Source organism: Artemia sp. Qi Xiang Cuo, unplaced genomic scaffold (assembly GCF_049724085.1).
Source record: "Artemia sp. Qi Xiang Cuo unplaced genomic scaffold, ASM4972408v1 HiC_scaffold_2954, whole genome shotgun sequence".
Lineage (NCBI taxonomy): Eukaryota > Metazoa > Arthropoda > Branchiopoda > Anostraca > Artemiidae > Artemia > Artemia sp. Qi Xiang Cuo.
The window spans coordinates 1881240-1896018 of NW_028300808.1; positions in this window are offsets into that span (position 1 = coordinate 1881240).

Genomic DNA, 14779 nt, shown 5'->3' on the forward strand with positions numbered 1-14779 from the left:
GAAGATATTTTAGAAGAGGATTTGAGGGTGAAACTTTGTGGTCGTTATAATACACAAGTTCCTATTGAACAGTGTCGTGAGGTCCCGTACCCCAACCCCAAAAGGCTCCGAACCCCCAACCCCCACCCCCACGGAAGCCCCCGGCCCCAAGGGTTCCCTCGGTTCCCAAAAATTCCTCCGGGCCTCCCGACCGGCCCCTGGCGCCCCCAAGGACCCTGAGCCCCCATTTTAATACTTTTTAAGGCTTAATTATATCTTGTCAGAACAAGTGATTTTCTTAATGTCCATTCTAAACCCATTTTACAAGTTGGAATGGGTGAGACCGTTTTAGACATTTTAGGGAATTATTTCGGCGAAACGGTTAGAGACATTTTAAAAGATGATTTTAGAAGATGTTTTAGAAGAGGATTTGAGGGTGAAACTCTGTGGTCGTTATAATACACAAGTTTCATTTGAACAGTGTCGTGAGGTCTCCTACCCCAACCCCAAAGGCCCCTGGTCCCCCTAATGCCCCTCGAGCCCCCAAAGACCACCGGGACCCCTCCCCCCCCCCATTTTTTAAAAATAATTTTTGATTTTTTTTAACATGGTATTTTATTAACTTTTTTACGTATCTTAAAATGACATGAAATATGCTTACGGCTCTACCAATCGTACTCTGTGCTTGTTCATAGACACGACGCGGCTTTTCCCACTGGTACTCTATGGCAGGTTATCGACACTACCTAGTTTAATGCGTGCATTAAATCAGTATTTTTTACGCAGTGGTAGGATAAACACACAATTCATATCTGTACAAAAGTGAAGATGAATTATTCGACGAAAGTATGTGCAAATGAAAAAATCATCGTCGTGTTGAATGCTGAAAAGGAGAAATACCTGAACTATGAAACGAGTGCAAGTGGTAACACTATTGGAAATGTTTGCATGCGTTGTCATGACAGCGAGAAGTTAGATTTCTTTGGAGTACCCAAGAATTTCAATTGTGTAAACGGTGGATATGCGAGAGTAACATTATCAGAGAAATTAGTGCTCAAAGAGAATGCAAACTTAAAAATAATTGTCGATGATCGGGGACAACTCCTTGCTACTGTTGCTGGTAACACATTACCTGTTGATACATCCTATCATCATCTTTCCGGTATTAGCATTTTAAAGAGAACAAGAAAAAGACAAGCATACTCCTGCAATAATGTCATTAATCATATCTTGGCAATATGCCTAAACTGTTATCTATGTAAAACTAATGTGAACATAGACAGTGAAATCACAGCCAGAATAAAAATCACAATAGCCGACAATATCATCAATGAATATAACGATGAATTAACGGAAAGTGAAGCGCAAGTGTACTAATAATGTATAATAATGTATTTAACGTATTTTATATTAATATTCTACATGTAGTTATTTCATTAAAAATACCTTATGCATTATTTTGTTAGGTGTTCATTATTTTTAGGGTATGCTAGAACTTCAAACGTTCAGAATATCTATTAAAAAGGTCAGAGATGTAAGAAAAAGAATCTTTAGAGATAAAGATACTACTAGCAGGCTCAAGTTTTAATAGAAGATATAAAAGTTCAAGATCTCTTCTGAATTTTACAAGTGAACACAATTCCATTCTAACTTCACCAGAGAAAATAAAAAGCTTCCACTTCAGTATTAAGTTCACCAAGACATAAAATTTTAAAGTTCATTTCTAAATTTTTCCATAGAAGATAGGAAAAGTTATACTATGATTGTGATTAATTTCCATGAAGATAAAAAGTTTCATTTTAATTCTAAATTTTCTTAAATTCAATTCCGACCTTTCTGAAGGAATCAAATTTAAAGCTTAGTTCCAAATATTTTCCCTGAAGAAGAAAAATTCAACATCGATTCTGAATTTTCTCAATGAAAATGAAATAAGTTATTGATCATTTCTATTTTCCCAAAATAATATAAAAATTTTCCACTTCAGTTCAGATTTTTCTCAAACAGATGAAAAAATTTAAAGTTCTGTTCCAAATATTTTCCCGGAAGAAGAAAAGTCCTAAGAAATAAAAAATTTAAAGTTCACTTCTAAATTTTTCCGTAGAAGATAGGAAAAGTTATACTATGATTGTGAAATATTTTCCATGAAGATAAAAAGTTTCACTTTAATTCTAAATTTTCTTAAATCTTAAAATGACATGAAATATGCTTACGGCTCTACCAATCGTACTCTGTGCTTGTTCACAGACACGACGCAGCTTTCCCACTGGTACTCTATGGCAGGTTATCGACACTACCTAGCTTATTCCATGCATTAAATCAGTATTTTTTACACAGTGGAAGGATAAACACACAATTCATATCTGTAAAAAGTGAAGATGAATTATTCGACGAAAGTATGTGCACATGATAAAATCATCGTCGTGTTGAATGCTGACAAGGAGAAATACCTGAACTATGAAACGAGTGCAAGTGGTAACACTATTGGAAATGTATGCATGCGTTGTCATGACAGCGAGAAGTTAGATTCCTTTGGAGTACCCAAGAATTTCCATCATGCAAACGGTGGATATGTGAGAGTAACATTACCAGAGAAATTAGTACTCAAAGAGAATGCCAACGTAAAAATAATAGTTGATGAAGAGGGACAACTTCTAGCTAATGGTTCTGGTAGCTTGTTAGCCGTTGATAGATCTTATCGCTATCTTTCCGGTGTTAGCATTCGAATGAAAGCAAAGGGAAAAAGAAGACATGCATACAGCTGCACCAACATCATAAATCATATCTTGTCAATGTGTTAAAACTGCTATCTATGTAAAAATAATGTGACAATAGACAGTGAAATCGCAGGCAGAATAAAAAGGACATTAGCAGACAATATCATCAACGAATATAAAGATGAATTGACGGAAAGTGATGCGCAAGTGTACTAATAATGTATAATAATGTATTTAACATATTTTTATATTAATATTCTACATGTCGTTATTTCATTAAAAATATCTTATGCATTATTCTGTTAAGTGTTCATTATTTTTAGGGTATGCTAGAACGTCAAACGTTCAGAATATCTATTAAAAAGGTCAGAGATGTAAGAAAAAGAATTTTAGAGATAATGATACTACTAGCAGGCTCAATTTTTCATAGAAGATAGAAAAGTTCAAGTTCTCTTCTGAATTTTACCAAAGAAGACAATTCAATTCTAATTTCTCAAGAGAAAATAAAAAGCTTCCACTTCAGTTTTAAGTTCACCAAGACATAAAAAATTTAAAATTCACTTCTAAATTTTTCCGTAGAAGATAGGAAAAGTTATACTATGATTGTGATTATTTTCTAAGAAGATAAAAAGTTTCACTTTAATTCTAAATTTTCTTAAATTCAATTCCAACCTTTCACAAAGAGTCAAATTTAAAGTTCTGTTTCAAATATTTCTCCGGAAGAAAAAAAGTTCAACTTCGATTCTGAATTTTCTCAATGAAAACGAAATAAGTTATTGATCAATTCTATTTTCCCAAAATAATATAAATTTTCCACTTCAATTCAGATTTTTCTCAAAGCGATGAAAAATTTAAAATACTGTTCCAAATTTTTCATAGAAGATAGAAAAGTTCAAGTTCTCTTCTGAATTTTACCAACGAACATAATTCAATTCTAATTTCTCAAGATAACATTAAAGGCTTCCACGTCAGTTTTAAGTTCACCAAGACATAAAAATTTTAAGTTTACTTCTAAATTTTTCAATAGAAGATAGGAAAAGCTATGCTATGATTGTATTTCTTTCAGTGACGGTAAAAAGTTGCATTTTAATTAAAATGTTTATTAAATTCAATTTTGACTTTTCTCAAAGAGATGAAAAAATTCTATGTTACTTTTAAAAAATTTTAACGGAAGAAGAAAAAGTTCAACTTCGATTCTGAATTTTCTTAATGAAAATGAAATAAGTTATTGATCAATTGTATTTCCCAAAACTAATAAAAAAATTTTCCACTTCAGTTCATATTTTTCTCAAAGAGAGGAAAAAATTTAAAATACTATTCCAAATTTTTCTTATAAGATAGGAAAGTTTAAGTTCTCATCTGAGTTTTATTAAATAAAATAATTCAATTCTAATTTCACCAGAGAAAATTAAAAGTTTCCACTTCAGTTTTAAGTTCACCAAGACATAAAAATTTAAAGTTCACTTCTAAATTTTTCTGTAGAAGATAGGAAAAGTTATACTATGATTGTGATTATTTTCTATGAAGATAAAAAGTTTCACTTTAATTTTAAATTTTCTTAAATTCAATTCCAAAATTTCACAAAGAGTCAAATTTAAAGTTCTGTTCCAAATATTTTCCCGGAAGAAGAAAAGTTCAACTTCGATTCTGAATTTTCTCAATGAAAATGAAATAAGTTATTGATCAATTCTATTTCCCCAAAATAATATAAAAAGTTTCCACTTCAGTTCAGATTTTTCTCAAAGAGATGAAAAAATTTTTAATACCTTTCCAAATTTTTCATAGAAGATAGAAAAGTTCAAGTTCTCTTCTGAATTTTACCAACAAACATAATTCAATGCTAATTTCTCCAGAGAATATAAAAAGCTTCCACTTCACTTTTAAGTTCACCAAGACATAAAAATTTAAAGTTCACTTCTAAATTTTTCCATAGAAGATAGGAAAAGTTATTATGATTGTGATTATTTTCCATGAAGATAAAAAGTAAGTTCTGTTCCAAATATTTTCCCGGAAGAAGAAAAGTTCAACTTTGATTCTGAATTTTCTCAATGAAAATGAAATAAGTTATTGATCAATTCTATTTCATCAAAATAATATAAAAAGTTTCCACTTCAGTTCCGACTTTTCTCAAAGAGAGGAAAAAGTTTAAAGTACTGTTCCAAATTTTTCTTACAGTATAGAAAAGTTCAAGTTCTCTTCTTAATTTTAGCAAAGAACATAATTCAATTCTAATTTTTCCAGAGAAAATAAAAAGCTTCCACTTCAGTTTTAAGTTCACCAAGACATAAAAAATTTAAAGTTCAGTTCTAAATTTTTCCATAGAAGTTAAGAAAAGTTATACTATGATTGTGATTATTTTCTATGAAGATAAAAGTTACACTTTAATTCTAAATTTTCTTTAATTCAATTCCGACCTTTCCCAAAGAGATGAAAAAATTTAAAGTTCTGTTCCAAATATTTTCACGGAAGAAGAAAAGTCCAACTTCGATTCTGAATTTTCTCAATGAAAATGAAATAAGTTATTAATCAATTCTATTTTCCCAAAATAATATATAATTTTCCACTTCAATTCAGATTTTTCTCAAAGAGATTAAAAATTTAAAATACTGTTCCAAATTTTTCATAGAAGATAGAAAAGTTCAAGTTCTCTTCTGAATTTTACCAGCGAACATAATTCAATTCTAATTTCTCAAGAGAAAATATAAAGCTCCCACTTCAGCTTTAAGTTGACCAAGACATGAAAAATTTAAAGTTCACTTCTAAGTTTTTCCGTAGAAGATAGGAAAAGTTATACTATGATTGTGATTATTTTCCACGAAGATAAAAAGTTTCACTTTAATTCTAAATTTTCTTAAATTCAGTTCAGATTTTTCTCAAAGAGATGAAAAAATTTAAAATATTGTTCCAAATTTTTCATAGAAGATAGAAAAGTTCAAGATCTCTTCTGAATTTTACCAAAGAACACAATTCAATTCTAATTTCTCCAGAGAAAATAAAAAGCTTCCACAGATTATTTTCCATGAAGATAAGAAGTTTCACTTTAATTCTAAATTTTCTTAAATTCAGTTGCGACTTTTCTCAAAGAGATGAAAAAATTTTTAGTTCTGTTCCAAATATTTTCCCTGCAGAAGAAAAGTTCAACTTCGATTCTGAATTTTAGCAAAGAACATAATTCAATTCTAATTTCTCCAGAGAAAATAAAAAGCTTCCACTTCAGTTCAGATTTTTCTCAAAGAGATGAAAAAATTTAAAATACTGTTCCAAATTTTTCTTAGAAGATAGAAAAGTTCAAGTTCTCTTCTGAGTTTTAGCAAAGAACATAATTCAATTCTAATTTCTCCAGAGAAAATAAAAAGCTTCCACAGATTATTTTCCACGAAGAAATAAGTTTCACTTTAATTCTAAATTTTCTTAAATTCAGTTCCGACTTTTCTCAAAGAGATGAAAAATTTTAAGTTTTGTTCTAAATATTATCCCGGAAGAAGAAAAGTTCAACTTCGATTCTGAATTTTCTCAATGAAAATGAAATAAGTTATTGATCAATTCTATTTCCCCAAAATAATATAAAAAGTTTCCACTTCATTTCAGATTTTTCTCAAAGAGATGAAAAAATGTTAAATACTGTTCCAAATTTTACTTAGAAGATAGAAAAGTTCATGTTCTCTTCTGAATTTTTGCAAAGAACATAATTCAATTCTAATTTCTCCAGAGAAAATAAAAAGCTTCCACTCCAGTTTTAAGCTCACCAAGACATAGAAAATTTAAAGTTCAGTTCTAAATTTTTCCATAGAAGATAGAAAAAGTTATACTATGATTGTGATTATTTTCGATGAAGATAAAAAGTTTCACTTTAATTCTAAATTTTCTTAAATTCAGTTCCGACTTTTGTCAATGAGATGAAAAAATTTTAAGTTCTGTTCCAAATATTTTCCCGGAAGAAGAAAAGTCCCAAGACATAAAAAATTTAAAGTTCACTTCTAAATTTTTTTGTAGAAGATAGGAAAAGTTATACTATGATTGTGATTATTTTTCATGAAGATAAAAAGTTTCACTTTAATTCTAAATTTTCTTAAATTCAGTTCCGACTTTTCTCAAAGAGATGAAAAAGTTTAAAGTTGTGTTCCAAATTTTTCATAGAAGATAGGAAAAGTTATACTTTGATTGTGAATATTCTTCACAAAGATATGGAGCTACACTTTAGTTCTGAGTTTTCTCGATGAAGTGTAAAATGTACAAGTTCTCTTCTGAATTTTCATAGAGAAGAGAAAAAAAGTTAGCTCAATTCTTAAATTTACCAATCAATATAAAAAATCTTCCATTTCAGTTCCTATTTTCTCAAAGACAGAAAAAATTTAAAATTCATTTCTAAATTTTTCTATAGAAGATAGGAATGGATATACTATGATTGTGATTATTTTCCATGAAGATAAAAAGTTTCACTTTATTTATAATTTTTCTGAAATTCAGTTCATTCATCTAACCATCAAAAACGATAGGTTAGGTTAGGCATAAATAAATATTAATAAATAATTAGAAACATTTCTCCATGTTTAAGTTAGGTTAGGTTAGGTTAACTTATCATGAGCGCTCATGATAAGCTAACCTAACCTAACTTAAACATGATAAAAAGATAACCTAACATAACCTAACCTAACATAACTTAAACATGGAGAAATTTTTCTAATTATTTATTAATATTTATTTATACCTAACCTAACCTATTGTTTTTGATGGTTAGATGAATGAAATGAATTTCAGAAAAATTAGAAATAAAGTGAAACTTTTTATCTTCATGGAAAATAATCACAATCATAGTATATCCATTCCTATCTTCTATAAAAAAATTTAGAAATGAACTTTAAATTTTTTATGTCTTTGAGAAATTAGGAACTGAAATGGAAGCTTTTTCATTTTCATTGGTAAATTTCAGAATTGAGCTAACTTTTTTTCTCTTCTCTATGATAATTCAGAAGAGAACTTGTACATTTTACACTTCATCGAAAAAACTCAGAATTAAAGTGGAGCTCCATATCTTTGTGAAGAATATTCACAATCAAAGTATAAATTTTCCTATCTTCTGTGAAAAATTTGGAACAGAACTTTAAATTTTTTCATCTCTTTGAGAAAAGTCGGAACTGAATTTAAGAAAATTTAGAATTAAAGTGAAACTTTTTATCTTCAAGAAAAATAATTACAATCATAGTATAACTTTTGCTACCGTCTACAAAAAAAATTTGAAATTAAATTTACATTTTATATGTCTTGGGAATTTTTTTCTTCTGGTACAATATTTGGAACAGAACTTAAAATTTTTTCATCTCATTGACAAAAGTCGGAACTGAGTTTAAGAAAATTTTGAATTATAGTGAAACTTTTTATCTTCATCGAAAATAATCACAATCATAGTATAACTTTTCCTATCTTCTATGGAAAAATTTAAAACTCAACTTTAAATTTTTTATGTCTTGGTGAACATCAAACTGAAGTGAAAGCTTTTTATTTTCTCTGGGGTAATTAGAATTGAATTATGTTCTTTGGTAAAATTCAGAAGAGAACTTGAACTTTTCTATCTTCTATGAAAAATTTGGAACAGTATTTTAAATTTTTTCATCTTTTTGAGAAAAATCTTAACTGAAGTGAAAACTTTTTATATTATTTTGGGGAAATAGAATTGATCAATAACTTATTTCATTTTCATTGAGAAAATTCCGAATCGAAGTTGAACTTTTCTTCTTTCGGGAAAATATTTGGAACAAAACTTTAAATTTTTTCATCTCTTTGAGAAAAGTCGGAACTGAATTTAAGAAAATTTAGAATTAAAGTGAAGCTTTTTATCTTCATGGAAAATAATCACAATCATAGTATAACTTTTCCTATCTTCTATGGAAAAATTTAGAAGTGAACTTTAAATTTTTATGTCTTGGTGAACTTAAAAGTGAAGTGGAAGCTTTTTATTTTCTCTGGAGAAATTAGAATTGAATTATGTTCGTTGGTAAAATTCAGAAGAGAACTTGAACTTTTCCATCTTCTATGAAAAATTTAGAACAGTATTTTAAATTTTTTCATCTCTTTGAGAAAAATCTGAACTGAAGTGAAAACTTTTTATATTATTTTGGGGAAATAGAATTGATCAATAACTTATTTCATTTTCATTGAGAAAATTCAGAATCGAAGTTGAACTTTTCTTATTTCGGGAAAATATTTGGAACAGAACTTTAAATTTGACTCTTTGTGAAAGGTTGGAATTGAATTTAAGAAAATTTAGAATTAAAGTGAAACTTTTATCTTCATAGAAAATAATCACAATCATAGTATAACTTTTCCTATCTTCTACGGAAAAATTTAGAAGTGAACTTTAAATTTTTATGTCTTGGGGAACTTAAAACTGAAGTGGAAGCTTTTTATTTTCTCTGGTGAAATTAGAATTGAATTATGTTCTTTGCTAAAATTCAGAAGAGAACTTGAACTTTTCTATCCTCTAAGAAAAATTTGGAACAGTATTTTAAATTTTTTCATCTCTTTGAGAAAAATCTGAACTGAAGTGGAAACTTTTTATATTATTTTGATGAAATAGAATTGATCAATAACTTATTTCATTTTCATTGAGAAAATTCAGAATCAAAGTTGAACTTTTCTTCTTCCGGGAAAATATTTGGAACATAACTTTAAATTTTTACATCTCTTTGAGAAAAGTCGGAACTGAATTTAAGAAAATTTAGAATTAAAGTGAAACTTTTTATCTTCATAGAAAATAATCACAATCATAGTATAACTTTTCCTATCTTGTATGGAAAAATTTAGAAGTAAACTTACAATTTTTATGTCTTTGTGAACTTAAAAGTGAAGTGGAAGCTTTTAATTTTCTCTTGGGAAATTAGAATTGAATTATGTTCGTAGGTAAAATTCAGAAGAGAACTTGAACTTTTCTATCTTCTATGAAAAATTTGGAACAGTATTTAAATTTTTTCATCGCTTTGAGAAAAATCTGAATTGAAGTGGAAAATTTATATTATTTTGGGAAAATAGAATTGATCATTAACTTATTTCGTTTTCATTGAGAAAATCCAGAATCGAAGTTGAACTTTTCTTCTTCCGGGGACATATTTGGAACAGAACTTTAAATTTGACTCTTTGTGAAAGGTTGGAATTGAATTTAAGAAAATTTAGAATTAAAGTGAAACTTTTTATCTTCATAGAAAATAATCACAATCATAGTATAACTTTTCATATCTTCTACGGAAAAATTTAGAAGGGAACTTTAAATTTTTTATGTCTTGGTGAACTTAAAACTGAAGTGGAAGCTTTTTATTTTCTCTGGTGAAATTAGAATTGAATTGTGTTCTTTGGTAAATTCAGAAGAGAACTTGAACTTTTCTATCTTCTATGAAAAATTTAGCCTGCTAGTAGTATCATTATCTCTAAAATTCTTGTTCTTACATATCTGACCTTTTTAATAGATATTCTGAACGTTTGACGTTCTAGCATACTCTAAAAATAATGAAAACTTAATAAAATCACGCATAAGATATTTTTAAGGAAGTAAAGATATATAGAATATTAATATAAAAATATGTTAAATACATTATTATACATTATTAGTACACTTGCGCATCACTTTCCGTCAATTCATCTTTATATTCATTGATGATATTGTCTGCTAATGTCTTTTATATTCTGCCTGCGATTTTACTGTCTATTGTCACATTATTTTTACATAGATAGCAGTTTTGACCCATTGACAAGATATGATTTATGATGTTGGTGCAGCTGTATGCATGTCTTCTTTTTCCTTTTGCTTTCATTCGAATGCTAACTTCGGAAAGATAGCGATAAGATCTATCAACGGCTAACATGCTACCAGAACCATTAGCTAGAAGTTGTCCCTCTTCATCAACTATTATTTTTACGTTGGCATTCTCTTTGAGTACTAATTTCTCTGGTAATGTTACTCTCGCTTATCCACCGTTTGCATGATGGAAATTCTTGGGTACTCCTAAGGAATCTAACTTCTCGCTGTCATGACAACGCATGCATACATTTCCAATGTTATAGGTTCAGGTTCATCATAGTTCAGGTGTTTCTCCTTGTCAGCATTCAACACGACGATGATTTTATCATGTGCACATACTTTCGTCGAATAATTCATCTTCACTTGTTTACAGATATGAATTGTGTGTTTATCCTTCCACTGCGTAAAAAATACTGATTTAATGCATGCAATAAACTAGGTAGTGTCGATAACTTGCCATAGAGTACCAGTGGGAAAGCCGTGTCGTGTCTATGAACAAGCACAGAGTACGATTGGTAGAGCCGTAAGCATATTTCATATCATTTTAAGATTTAAGAAAATTTAGAATTAAAGTGAAACTTTTTATCTTCATTGAAAATAATCACAATCATAGTATAACTTTTCCTATCTTCTACGGAAAAATTTAGAAGTGAACTTTAAATTTTTTATGTCTTGGGACTTTTCTTCTTCCTGGAAAATATTTGGAACAGAACTTAAAATTTTTTCATCTCTTTGAGAAAAATCTGAATTGAAGTGGAAAATTTTTATATTATTTTGGGAAAATAGAAATGATCAATAACTTATTTCATTTTCATTGAGGAAATTCAGAATCGAAGTTGAACTTTTCTTCTTCCAGGGAAAATATTTGGAACAGAACTTTAAATTTGACTCTTTGAGAAAGGTCGGTATTGAATTTAAGAAAATTTAGAATTAAAGTGAAACTTTTTATCTTCATAGAAAATAATCACAATCATAGTATAACTTTCCCTATCTTCTATGGAAAAATTTAGAAGTGAACTTAAAATTTTTATGTCTTGGTGAACTTAAAACTGAAGTGGAAGCTTTTTATTTTCTCTGGTGAAATTAGAAATGAATCGTGTTCTTTGGTAAAATTCAGAAGAGATCTTGAACTTTTCTATCTTCTATGAAAAATTGATCCTGCTAGTAGTATCTTTATCTCTAAAAATTCTTTTTCTTACATCTCTGACCTTTTTAATTGATATTCTGAATGTTTGACGTTCTAGCATACCCTAAAGATAATGAACACTTAACAAAATAATGCATAAGATATTTTTAATGAAATAACGACATGTAGAATATTAATATAAAAATACGTTAAATACATTATTATACATTATTAGTACACTTGCGCTTGAATTTCCGTCAATTCATCTTTATATTCATTGATGATATTGTCTGCTAATGTGCTTATTATTCTGCCTGCGATTTCACTGTCTATTGTCACATTATTTTTACATAGATAGCAGTTTTGGCATATTGACAAGATATGATTAATGACATTATTGCAGGAGTATGCTTGTCTTCTTCTTGTTCTCTTTAATATGCTAATACCGTAAAGATGATGATAGGATGTATCAACAGGTAATGTGTTACCAGCAACAGTAGCAAGGAGTTGTCCCCGATAATCGACAATTATTTTTAAGTTTGCATTCTCATTGAGCACTAATTTCTCTGGTAATGTTACCCTCGCATATCCACCGTTTACACGATTGAAATTCTTGGGTACTCCAAAGAAATCTAACTTCTCGCTGTCATGACAACGCATGCAAACATTTCCAATAGTGTTACCACTTGCACTCGTTTCATAGTTCAGGTATTTTTCCTTGTCAGCATTCAACACGACGACGATTTTTTCATGTGCACATACTTTCGTCGAATAATTCATCTTCACTTTTTTACAGATTTGAATTGTGTGTTTATCCTTCCACTGCGTAAAAAATACTGATTTAATGCACGCATTAAACTAGGTAGTGTCGATAACCTGCCATAGAGTACCAGTGGGAAAGCCGCGTCGTGTCTATGAACAAGCACAGAGTACGATTGGTAGAGCCGTAAGCATATTTCATGTCACTTTAAGATACGTAAAAAAGTTAAAAAAATATTATGTTAAAAAAATTCAAAAATTATTTTAAAAAAATGGGGGGAGGGGTCCCGGTGGTCTTTGGGGGCTCGAGGGGCATTAGGGGGACGGGGGGCCCTTTGGGGTTGGGGTAGGAGACCTCAAGACACTGTTCAAATGGAACTTGTGTATTATAACGACCACAGAGTTTCACCCTCAAATCCTCTTCTAAAACATCTTCTAAAATCATCTTTTAAAATGTCTCTAGCTGTTTCGCCGAAATAATTCCCTAAAACGTCTAAAACGGTTTCGCCCATTTCAACTTGTAAAATGGGTTTAGAATGGACATTAAGAAAATAACTTGTTCTGAAAAGATATAATTACGCCTTAAAAAAGTATTAAAAATGGGGGCTCTGGGGCCTTTTGGCCGCCGGGGGCCCTTTGGGGGGCCCGGAGGGCCGTTGGGGAGCCCGGGGGACGTTGGGGGCCGGGGGCTTCCTTTGGGGTTGGGGTAGGGGGATCGGAGCCCGTTGGGGTAGGGGACCTCACGACACTGTTCAAATGGAACTTGTGTATTATAACGACCACAGAGTTTCACCCTCAAATCCTCTTCTAAAACATCTTCTAAAATCATCTTTTAAAATGTCTCTAACTGTTTCGCCGAAATAATTCCCTAAAATGTCTAAAACGGTTTCGCTCAAATAATCCCTAAACGTAATTTATGCGTGTTCCTTTTGTTTTTGGCATCCCTGCGCTGTCACATTTGAAATTACTAAGAAACCCTTTCACGCGTTAATCTCTTCATCTCTAAGATCAAAACATTCGCCCGGAAACAATTCGCCTGGTCGAACTCCAAAGGTATTAATAAACTTCGTCCCGGAGACAATTCTCCTTGGAAACAATAAATTAATTCCCCTTTCGTGAATCAATAATTCCGGAAACAACTCTCCTGGTCGAACTCCAAAGATATTAATAAACTTCGTCCCGGAGACAATTCTCCTTGGAAACAATAAATTAATTCCCCTGTCGTGAATCAATAATTCCGGAAACAATTCTCCTGGTCGAACTCCAAAGATATTAATAAAATTCGTCCCGAAGACAATTCTCCTTGGAAACAATAAATTAATTCCCCTTTCGTGAATCAATAATTCCGGAAACAATTCTCCTGGTCGAACTCCAAAGATATTAATAAACTTCGTCCCGGAGACAATTCTCCTTGGAAACAATAAATTAATTCCCCTTTCGTGAATCAATAATTCCGGAAACAATTCTCCTGGTCGAACTCCAAAGATATTAATAAACTTCGTCCCGGAGACAATTCTCCTTGGAAAAAGAGGTCATTGACCCCATTTACCACGTTTTCTCCCTCGGGACTCTATGCCCATATTTGGTGTGCTGTCACGAGCTCATGAGGCCTTTCTACTAACTTTTGCCAAATGGAGGAATATGGAACTGAGTTCCAACATTAGAATCACTAGTATTCTAATTAAATATCAGCAATTAGGCTCTTTTCATAGCTCTGATTCCGGCTGATGTTTATGTCTGAATTATAAAAAAAATAGAACTTCATGTTTATCCAGGATCAAATATCTCAAAATCTATACCTCCCATTGCCTTTATTTTAGTTTCCTAAGAATTTTTATTTTTTATTTATTTTTTTTTTATTTTAGTTTCTGTTAATCGAATAATAACTTCGTTTTTGTAAGTGTCCAGTAGAGGGGCAACAATTGCCACAAAGTTGATGCACCTTGACACATACTGTTAACCTCATTTGGCACAACCCCCCGGGCGGTACACCTGGAGGGTGGCGAAACAAGCTGAAGAGCAAATTAAAAAGAAGAACTTCCCAAAAAACGAACTAGTTAAACATTTGAAATTATCTAAATTACAATAATGGATGTCAAAAACAATTACACGCTTTTAGTAGGCTCTGGCCTTTCCCTCTTGTGTTGCTTTAAGGGTTCGTTTGTGTATTGAGATGATAGAGAAATGTAATGAGGGCGAGTGAGGCCTCTACGGTTGTCTGTTGCCCAACTAGGTAGGGGTACTAGATAGCCCCCCCCCCCCTGTAATTTTCCTCGTCCCCAGGGGCACCAATTCACGAAAATGAAGGGAGGCAACGATTTTAATGTTTTTAATGAAAATACAAAAAAGGTATTTTTCGAAATTCATTGAATATATTTCAGCATACTTGTCTAATGACACACTGACGCTTTT